Source organism: Engystomops pustulosus, chromosome 1, assembly GCF_040894005.1.
Source record: "Engystomops pustulosus chromosome 1, aEngPut4.maternal, whole genome shotgun sequence".
NCBI lineage: Eukaryota > Metazoa > Chordata > Amphibia > Anura > Leptodactylidae > Engystomops > Engystomops pustulosus.
This window is the reverse complement of record NC_092411.1, coordinates 251,814,779-251,825,784: the sequence shown is the minus strand read 5'-3', so window position 1 is coordinate 251,825,784 and position 11,006 is coordinate 251,814,779.

The window sequence follows — 11,006 nt, the reverse complement described above, 5'->3', positions numbered from 1 at the left end:
GGAAGTGAAAATATCACTCAACAACTGAAGTAACAATTAAAAAGTGTCCACTTATGTCCAAGCAGGGGCGGACTGGGAATTTAAAGTGGCCCTGGAAAAAAGTGGCCCCTTTCTGTGGGCGGGGTCAAAACGAGTAGGCGTGGCCTTGTGATGTGGGTGGCGTTACTAAACTCCATACAAACTATTAATAGATGGTCTAAATCACATGTACACCGCAGAGAAAGAGACTCATACTGCCTCCTTGTAAAGGAATAACACTTTTTAAGAGCACACAACTTAAAACTGCCATATATGTACATTAAAAACATACTACAATACCTTCTCCAATAAATAAGAATGTAACTACTATGATACTACTGCCCCTAAGTAAAATATATTGTAATACTGCCCCCCTATGTACAAGAATATAACTACTATAATACTGCCCCCTATGTACAAGAATATAACTACTATAATACTGCCCCCTATGTACAAGAATATAACTACTATAATACTGCCCCCTATGTACAAGAATATAACTACTATAATACTGCCCCCTATGTACAGGAATATGACTACTATAATACTGCCCCCTATGTACAGGAATATAACTACTATAATACTGCCCCTATGTACAAGAATGTAACTACTATAATACTGCCCCCTATGTATAAGAATATAACTACTATAATACTGCCCCCTATGTACAGGAATATAACTACTATAATACTGCCCCCTATGTACAAGAATATAACTACTATAATACTGCCCCCTATGTACAGGAATATAACTACTATAATACTGCCCCCTATGTACAAGAATATAACTACTATAATACTGCCCCCTATGTACAGGAATATAACTACTATAATACTGCCCCCTATGTACAGGAATATAACTACTATAATACTGCCCCTATATACAATAATATAACTACTATAATACTGTCCCCTATGTACAGGAATATAACTACTATAATACTGCCTCCTATGTACAGGAATATAACTACTATAATACTGCCTCCTATGTACAGGAATATAACTACTATAATACTGCCCCCTATGTACAAGAATATAACTACTATAATACTGCCCCCTATGCACAAGAATATAACTACTATAATACTGCCCCCTATGTACAAGAATATAACTACTATAATACTGCCCCCTTTGTACAAGAATATAACTACTATAATATTGCCCCCTATGTACAAGAATATAACTACTATAATACTGCCCCCTATGTACAAGAATATAACTACTATAATACTGCCCCCTATGTACAAGAATATAACTACTATAATACTGCCCCCTATGTACAAGAATATAGCTACTATTAAAAGTAGCCATTACACCCCCCCCCAGTATACATCCAGCCCACTGTAATATATATATAGCCAGCCCCCCAGTATACAGACAGTCCTCCTAATATATTCAGTCTGCCCAGTATACGGCCAGACTGCCCCTGCCCCAGTATACGGCCCCTGCCCCAGTATACAGCCAGACGGCCCCTGCCCCAGTATACGGCCAGACGGCCCATAGCCCCAGTATACGGCCAGACGGCCCATAGCCCCAGTATACGGCCAGACGGCCCATAGCCCCAGTATACGGCCAGACGGCCCATAGCCCCAGTATACGGCCAGACGGCCCATAGCCCCAGTATACGGTCAGACGGCCCATAGCCCCAGTATACGGCCAGACGGCCCATAGCCCCAGTATACGGCCAGACGGCCCATAGCCCCAGTATACGGCCAGACGGCCCATAGCCCCAGTATACGGCCAGACGGCCCATAGCCCCAGTATACGGCCAGACGGCCCATAGCCCCAGTATACGACCAGACGGCCCATAGACCCAGTATACGACCAGACGGCCCATAGACCCAGTTTACAGCCCAAGCAGCCCCAGTATACAGCCCAGACAGCCCCAGTATACAGCCCATAGCCCCAGTATACAGCCCAGACAGCCCCAGTATACAGCCTGCCCCTGGTATACAGCCCAGACAGCCCCAGTATACAGCCCAGACAGCCCCAGTATACAGCCCAGACAGCCCCTGTATACAGCCCAGACAGCCCCAGTATACAGCCCAGACAGCCCCAGTATACAGCCCAGACAGCCCCAGTATACAGCCCAGACAGCCCCAGTATACAGCCCAGACAGCCCCAGTATACAGCCCAGACAGCCCCAGTATACAGCCCAGACAGCCCCAGTATACAGCCCAGACAGCCCCAGTATACAGCCCAGACAGCCCCAGTATACAGCCCAGACAGCCCCAGTATACAGCCCAGACAGCCCCAGTATACAGCCCCAGTATACAGCCCCAGTATACAGCCCATAGCCCAAGAATACAGCCCAGACAGCCCCAGTATACAGCCTGCCCCTGGTATACAGCCCAGACAGCCCCAGTATACAGCCCAGACAGCCCCAGTATACAGCCCAGACAGCCCCAGTATACAGCCCAGACAGCCCCAGTATACAGCCCAGACAGCCCCAGTATACAGCCCAGACAGCCCCAGTATACAGCCCAGACAGCCCCAGTATACAGCCCAGACAGCCCCAGTATACAGCCCAGACAGCCCCAATATACAGCCCAGACAGCCCCAGTATACAGCCCAGACAGCCCCAGTATACAGCCCAGACAGCCCCAGTATACAGCCCAGACAGCCCCAGTATACAGCCCAGACAGCCCCAATATACAGCCCAGACAGCCCCAGTATACAGCCCATAGCCCCAGTATACAGCCCAGACAGCCCCAGTATACAGCCCATAGCCCCAGTATACAGCCCAGACAGCCCCAGTATACAGCCCAGACAGCCCCAGTATACAGCCCAGACAGCCCCAGTATACAGCCCAGACAGCCCCAGTATACAGCCCAGACAGCCCCAGTATACAGCCCAGACAGCCCCAGTATACAGCCCAGACAGCCCCAGTATACAGCCCAGACAGCCCCAGTATACAGCCCAGACAGCCCCAATATACAGCCCAGACAGCCCCAATATACAGCCCAGACAGCCCCAATATACAGCCCAGACAGCCCCAATATACAGCCCAGACAGCCCCAGTATACAGCCCATAGCCCAAGTATACAGCCCAGACAGCCCCAGTATACAGCCCAGACAGCCCCAGTATACAGCCCAGACAGCCCCAGTATACAGCCCAGACAGCCCCAGTATACAGCCCAGACAGCCCCAGTATACAGCCCCAGTATACAGCCCCAGTATACAGCCCCAGTATACAGCCCCAGTATACAGCCCATAGCCCAAGTATACAGCCCAGACAGCCCCAGTATACAGCCCAGACAGCCCCAGTATACAGCCCAGACAGCCCCAGTATACAGCCCAGACAGCCCCAGTATACAGCCCAGACAGCCCCAGTATACAGCCCAGACAGCCCCAGTATACAGCCCAGACAGCCCCAGTATACAGCCCAGACAGCCCCAGTATACAGCCCAGACAGCCCCAGTATACAGCCCAGACAGCCCCAGTATACAGCCCAGACAGCCCCAGTATACAGCCCAGACAGCCCCAGTATACAGCCCAGACAGCCCCTGTATACAGCCCAGACAGCCCCAGTATACAGCCCAGACAGCCCCAGTATACAGCCCAGACAGCCCCAGTATACAGCCCAGACAGCCCCAGTATACAGCCCAGACAGCCCCAGTATACAGCCCAGACAGCCCCTGTATACAGCCCAGACAGCCCCAGTATACAGCCCAGACAGCCCCAGTATACAGCCCAGACAGCCCCAGTATACAGCCCAGACAGCCCCAGTATACAGCCCAGACAGCCCCAGTATACAGCCCAGACAGCCCCAGTATACAGCCCAGACAGCCCCAGTATACAGCCCAGACAGCCCCAATATACAGCCAAGACAGCCCCAGTATACAGCCCATAGCCCAAGTATACAGCTTAGACAGCCTCAATATACAGCCTGCCCCTGGTATACAGCGCCACCCCCACCCCAGTACATAAAAATAAAAACAGATGAAACTCACCTCTCTGACGCTGCTCCCCTGCTTGATCCCAGTCCGGCCGCGGTGTCAGCTCCGTACGGGACGGCGTCTCACAGACCATGACGTCAGCCGCTTGCCGACGTCATGGTCTGTGCGACGCCGGCGCGTACGGAGCTGACACCGCGGCCGGACTGGGATCAAGCAGGGGAGCAGCGTCGGGGCGTCGGAGAGGTGAGTTTCATCTGTTTTTATTTTTCCACCGGCCCCACCAGTCCCAGACCGGCCCTAAACCAATCGGCCCACCGGGATTTCTCCCGGTGGGTCCTATGGCCAGTCCGCCCCTGTGTCCAAGGGAATCATATCAGGAGCAGGTTATATACAGACAGCACTAGTGCACATGGTGCTGTAGGTGAAATGTACTGCACCACAAATCTTCATTTTTATGCATAATATAATATTATTTGCATTATAATTATATTAGCATTTTGGTGCACTATGGGCGTGTCCACAAAGTGCCGTGCACTTCTTATTGTCCAGTATCACAGAAGAGCTGAGGGATGAGTGTCATGCTTGGGATGAGCTATCAAGCCATACATTTGATAGGGATTTTTTATTCAGGGCCCCAACAGCCCTCTTGACTTTTGTAAGGTGAGTCCTAATTAACCCTTTCATGATTGAACATAAAGACCAAGACACACGTCAATCTCTTAGTCAAGATCTTCTCCCGTTTAATAATCAAAATGCATAATATATAACAGACAGAAGAGTCATCAAAGGGGCGTGAATAGTATACTCCAAAACTATTGGTCATCAGCACATTCTGGGAAAAAAGTTAATTAATTGTGCTCAGTTCTCAGAGACCTTGTACACAGATATTGTTTATACTAGTTTGCTGAGAAGGAGATGATAAGTGGCTCCAGAATCATATTATTATGCAGCATCGAGGACAGACTGGCTTCTCATTAAATGTCAAAGGGTATTAGCTGACAGGCGAGCAAACAGGTTACATAAAATGAAGTTTGAATGATGACATTAACTTGACAATGGTCAGGGAACATGGCCGCTGTATCTAAGATGGCGGACAGTAGTCAAGGTGGCGTCCGAAACCAGTGCGACCTCCTTAACACATTTATTGTATTTTTTTTTTTTTACCACAGGCCTCTCATAAAGAATGGGCCCCCGTTCTCATGAGACCCCCACTGATCAGCAAGATAGGCCCTATTCTGTTGATAGGACCTAACTTTCTTTTAGGAAAACCCCTTTAATGGAGTTCTCCAGGAGTTTAACACTCTAAGGGTACATTCACACGTGGTATGCCCGCCGTGCGGGCATACCACCGTGTGCTAGAGAGGAGGTGGCCCCTCCTCCCTCCATAGGAAATAGCGGCACATGGCCGCATATCCGCCGAAAGATAGAGGATGCTATTGCTGTCTATGGGGACGTACATGCGGCTGCAAATTTGCGGCCGCATGTACGGCCCCGCAGACGGCAGTGTGAATGAGCCCTACTGCTGATTCAGGCTGGTTGTTCACAGGCGAGTTCGCTCTGACAACTTTGCTCCGTGACTCTGCTGAATGTACCAGTGATTAACGGAGGTTAATGTGCGTTCACACGTTAGTTTTTCAGATGCAGTTTTTGAAGTCAAAAACAGGCGTGGATCATAATGCGTGAAAACATATAATTGAGAGAAGCTGCCCCTCCTCTTTTTTCACTCCACTCCTAGTTTGGACATCAAAAACTGCATCTGAAAAACTAAACATTTGAACGCGCTGTGTCTGCATAGTAAATACTTTGAAAGTCTGAACTCACAGTACAGAATGGCTGCTACAGACATCGGGAGGGAATCCTTTTCAGAGAAGTGTCGGGCTTAGCAGAGAGCAGGGACCACGTCATCAGGTCAGATCAGCATCTGTCCATATATGGTCACTGCATCTCCTAGGGTTCCCCAGAGCAGAGGGCAGGGAATCCTTTTCAGAGAAGTGTCGGCTCAGCCAGAGAGCAGGGACCACGTCATCAGGTCAGATCAGCATCTGTCCATATATGGTCACTGCATCTCCTAGGGTTCCCCAGAGCAGACATCGGGCAGGGAATCCTTTTCAGAGAAGTGTCGGCTCAGCCAGAGAGCAGGGACCACGTCATCAGGTCAGATCAGCATCTGTCCATATATGGTCACTGCATCTCCTAGGGTTCCCCAGAGCAGACATCGGGCAGGGAATCCTTTTCAGAGAAGTGTCGGCTCAGCCAGAGAGCAGGGACCACGTCATCAGGTCAGATCAGCATCTGTCCATATATGGTCTCCAGGGCTTCCCCAGACACAAGATCTTTATTTAATTAAATTACATAAAGTTTTGGCCAGGCTGAGAATCGAACCTGGGACCTTGTGCACCATAGACCGGAGGTTAACTAACTGAGCTGTAAGCCCAGTGCTATATGTCTGAGGATTTCTGGTAACTAAGACATGTTATCTGCCATTTACACTGTGACACAGACAATGCACTGATATATAGAGAGGAATCTTCTCAGAGATTATTATTGTAATTATTGAGACTATTATTATTATTATAAATTTTATTATCTTTATTATTATGGAGATGATTATTAATAATGGTAAAAATAATAATAATCATCTCAATAATAATAATAATAGTCTCAATAATTACAATAATCTGAGAAGATCCCTCCCTATATACGAAGGCAGTATATACTCATAGTTCTTAGTTACCAAAATTCTCCTGTGTTAATCACAAAGGCTATAGCTCAGTTGGTTGAGGCGCTGTGTTAGTATTGTACATGGACACTGCAGGTTCTGGGTTCAAATCCCGATGAGGATAATTTTTTTTTTTTTTTTTTTAAATGATGATTTTTATTATTTTAATATGGCTAAAATTTGGGGCGTGGCCAGGGAGTGATTGGGGGTGTGGCTTAGGGGGATCGCCTTAGGGGGATTTGTCCCTCTTTCCTTTTCCCAAATGTTGGGAGGTATGTGAATGTGTCAAAAACTTATCAAAAAAATGACGCAACACATTGTGTGAACACACTCTCGGGAAAATCTTTGTAGTTATGCAAATGCAACTGCAGAATCAGAGTCAGTACTAAGCTAAACAAAGGACATTACTGAACTTGACAATCATTTGTTTTACATCAAAACCAACATAATGATGAGATTCTGGCCTATTATTTGCAGTTTGCTCCACCTTACATTTTTTAAAAGCCGACCTTGTACTGGCCAGATTTCATGAACACTGGGGACAGGACTCCTTGCACCGGAGTGATAGTTGATGTAAGGAGTCCCTGCTTTCCTGAAAACAGCAGATTAGAAATTTTATCATGATTACAGTTCTGTGATGCTGTTCCTCCAGCAAGCAGTGACTCCGTGAATTATTTATCACTACGATGTCTGGAGTCCAGGCTGGCTTCGTGCAAGGTCCGTTTTCCACTGACAAAGAGCAGTCATATGGGGCAGGCCTAGAGGATAAAACGGGGTAGTAGTGGAGTAGCTTTCAGAAAAAATGCTGATACTTAAAGGCAACCTGCCACCAAATATTACCCCATTCCCAGTGGCGTAATCAGAGCCCTCTAGGCTCTGGTCGAAATATCCTAATGGGGATTCCCCCCGCCCATATCCCATACCTCCCAACTTTTGGGCGAGAGATAGAGGGACAAAAGGCTACTCGCACTTTCCTAAACCACGCCCACACATAGTATAGTGCCCCTTTACTTTGGCCACATGCCCCCCACACACACACCAATGGACCCTTAATATACTTCCTAATGAAAATCTGCAATATATTAAACCCCTCTTTAATCCTCCCTTTACATTTATTTTTATCTCCCCAAACTTACACATAATACTATCTGATCTCCTAACCCCACCCCTTGTCACATGGTGTGGCGCCTGTTTTCTATTTTCCTCTACCTGTAGCCCCTTGTCCTCCAGCCTCCTCCTCCTGTCCTCCAGCCTCCTCCTGTCCTCCAGTCTCTTCCTGTAGCTCCTTTCCTCCACCCTCCTCCTGTCCACCTGCCTCCTCCTGTAGCTCCTGTCCTCCAGCCTCCTCCTGTAGCTCCTGTCCTCCAGCCTCCGCCTGTAGCTTCATGTCCTCCAGCCTCCTCTGCCTGTAGCCCCTTGTCCTCCAGCCTCCTCCTCCGGTCCTCCAGCCTCCTCCTGTCCTCCAGTCTCCTCCTGTCCTCCAGTCTCCTCCTGTCCTCCAGCCTCTTCCTGTAGCTCCTTTCCTCCACCCTCCTCCTGTCCACCTGCCTCCTCCTGTAGCTCCTGTCCTCCATCCTCCTCCTGTCCTCCAGCCTCCGTCTGTAGCTTCATGTCCTCCAGCCTCCTCTGCCTGTAGCCCCTTGTCCTCCAGCCTCCTCCTCCGGTCCTCTAGCCTCCTCCTCCAGTCCTCCAGACTCCTTCTTGTACCCCATGTCCCTAAGCCTCCTTCTATCCTCCAGCCTCCTCCTGCCCTCCAGTCTCCTCCTTTCCTCCACCCTCCTCCTGTCCTCCAGCCTCCTCCTGTAGCTCCTGTCCTCCAGCCTCCTCCTGCAGTCTCCCTTCCTCCAGCCTTCTCCTGCAGCCTCCTGTCCTCCAGCCTCCTCTTATTGTGGCCTCCTATCCTCCAGCCTGTTCCTGTGGCCTCCTGTCCTCTCAGCCCTACAAAGAGTTAAGCGTAATAAAATGTTCAAATGATATGTAGTGTGATGACCACTGTGAGAAGGGGCTTATTCTCATGTACGCTGTGTATGTGATGACAATTTTGGAGTCAATGTTTGTTTCGTAAATGGTTATGTCAAGTAACTACGGTATGTGCTTTTGAGTCTTTTTGGAGAAGATGCAGTTGCCGGCAAGGGAAAAAGTAGGGGCGCACCAAGCCCTATAAGTCTTCGATCTGCAACCAGACCACAGCACCTGGTATCCTGGTCTCAGGGCCGGCGCCAGCTCAGGGCGTACCTGGGAAAGTGCTGGGGCCCAGAGGTGCTGGGGGGCCCACATAGGGCTGTACATAAGGAATCCATAGGATGAGGGGGGCTTTATATAAAACAGGGGTCTCAAACTCGCGGCCCGCGGGACAATATTTTGCGGCCCCCACCTGCATGGAGAGGGCAGGTCGCGCTGCATGGAGAGGGCTCACAGGCTGAGCCCTCTCCATAGCCGGTAAGTCTTTGCTGCATATTGCAGCAAAGGCTTACCGGTAACACCCGCGATCGGTGCTAGTACCGATCGCGGGTGTTTTCACAGCGATGGCTGCCGGCAAAGCTGTCGGCAGCCTCAAAAAGATAGCGGCGCATGGGCGCCGACATCTTACCTGGGATCGCCGCTCCCCGTGACGTCATCGGGGGGCGGCGATCCGTCTCCATGGTAGCCTCGAGTCTTCCGAAGATAGCTGATAGCACATTGTAATGAATGAGGAGGAAAATCCCCATATATTGCCATACTGTAGTATGGCAGTATATGATAGGATCGATCAGACAACCTAGGGTTAAAGTACCCTAGGGAGTCTGAAAAATAGTATAAATAAAAATACAAAAAAGTTAAAAAAAAAAAAATGATAATAAAAAAACCTAAAATTTCAAATCACCCCCCTTTCCCTAGAACTGACATAAATATAAATAAACAGTAAAAATCATAAACACATCAGGTATCGACGCGTCCGAAAATGCCCGATCTATCAAAATATGATAACGTTTTTTCAATGCGTTTAACCCCGTAACGGAAAATAGCGCCCAAAGTCGAAAATGGCACTTTTTTGCCATTTTGAAAAATATAAAAAATCTATAAAAAGTGATCAAAAGGTCGTACAGTCCTAAAAATGATATCATTGAAAATATTATCAAATTTCGCAAAAAATGACACCACCCACAGCTCCGTACACCAAAGTATGAAAAAGTTATTAGCGCCAGAAGTTGGCAAAATCAAAAAAATAATTTTTGTACAGGAGGTTTTAATTTTTGTAAAAAACATTATAAACCTATAACAAATTTGGTATCCCCTTAATCGTACCGACCCAAAGAATAAAGTAGACATGTCATTTGGGGCGCTCAGTGAAAGACGTAATATCCAAGCCCACAAGAAAATGGCGCAAATGCGTTTTTTTCATCATTTTCATTGCATTTGGAATTTTTTTCCCGCTTCCAAGTACATGGCATGGAATATTAAATACCATCACTATGAAGTGCAATTTGTTACGCAGAAAACAAGCCGTCACACAGCTCTTTACGTGTAAAAATAAAAAAGTTATAGATTTTTGAAGGTGGGGAGTGAAAAATGGACATGAAAAAACAGGAAAGGGCCCGTAACCGGTTAATCCCCTTCCCTCCGGTACTTGAAGAAGATGAAGTCGCCGCTCTGAACGCACTTGGTGCAGGTCAGAGCGGCGACTTCATCTTCTTCGATGGGAGGCAAGTACCGGGGGGGAGGGGGGGATGGAGTGTCCTGGGCTCAGTGCGGTAGGAGCTTGGGACCCCTCGGTGCACAGGACGCGTTCATAGAGAGAACACGTCTCCCAGCATGGGGCTTTCCTTGCGCTGGGAGACGCCATGACATTTGAATCTGAATAATGATATTTTGTAAGCGCATTTTGTGTGGAAAACTTGATGCGGCCCAGCCTTACCCAGAATCTACCTCCAGCGGCCCCCAGGTAAATTGAGTTTGAGACCCCTGATATAAAATAACCATGTTTGGGCTGTTTGGTATGATAAACAAGGGAATATTTTAGGGAACAGGAGACTATTTTAGTTTCTGAATTTTTAATGCTGCCATGTGAGTTCACTGCAAAGGGGCCCACTAAGGCTCTGTTGCCCAGGGGCCTACTGAATCCTGGATGACCCTGTGATGACCATTTTCAACGCGTCCAACAGCTTCCAGCTTGAGACCACTGATGACCAGTGTGACAGCTACAGCCTGCATCGAACACTTGTGTCCTGTCCAAATATAACTCACATTTGCCAAAGAACCACCTACTGAAATTTTCAATGGCGCACCAATCTCAAATGGACTAAAACTAAGCCTTTCTTCCTCCCATTGGTAACTTTTAAGAGCCTGCCCCCTAGAACTGGGAAATCTTCAACCACATGTACATAATTAATG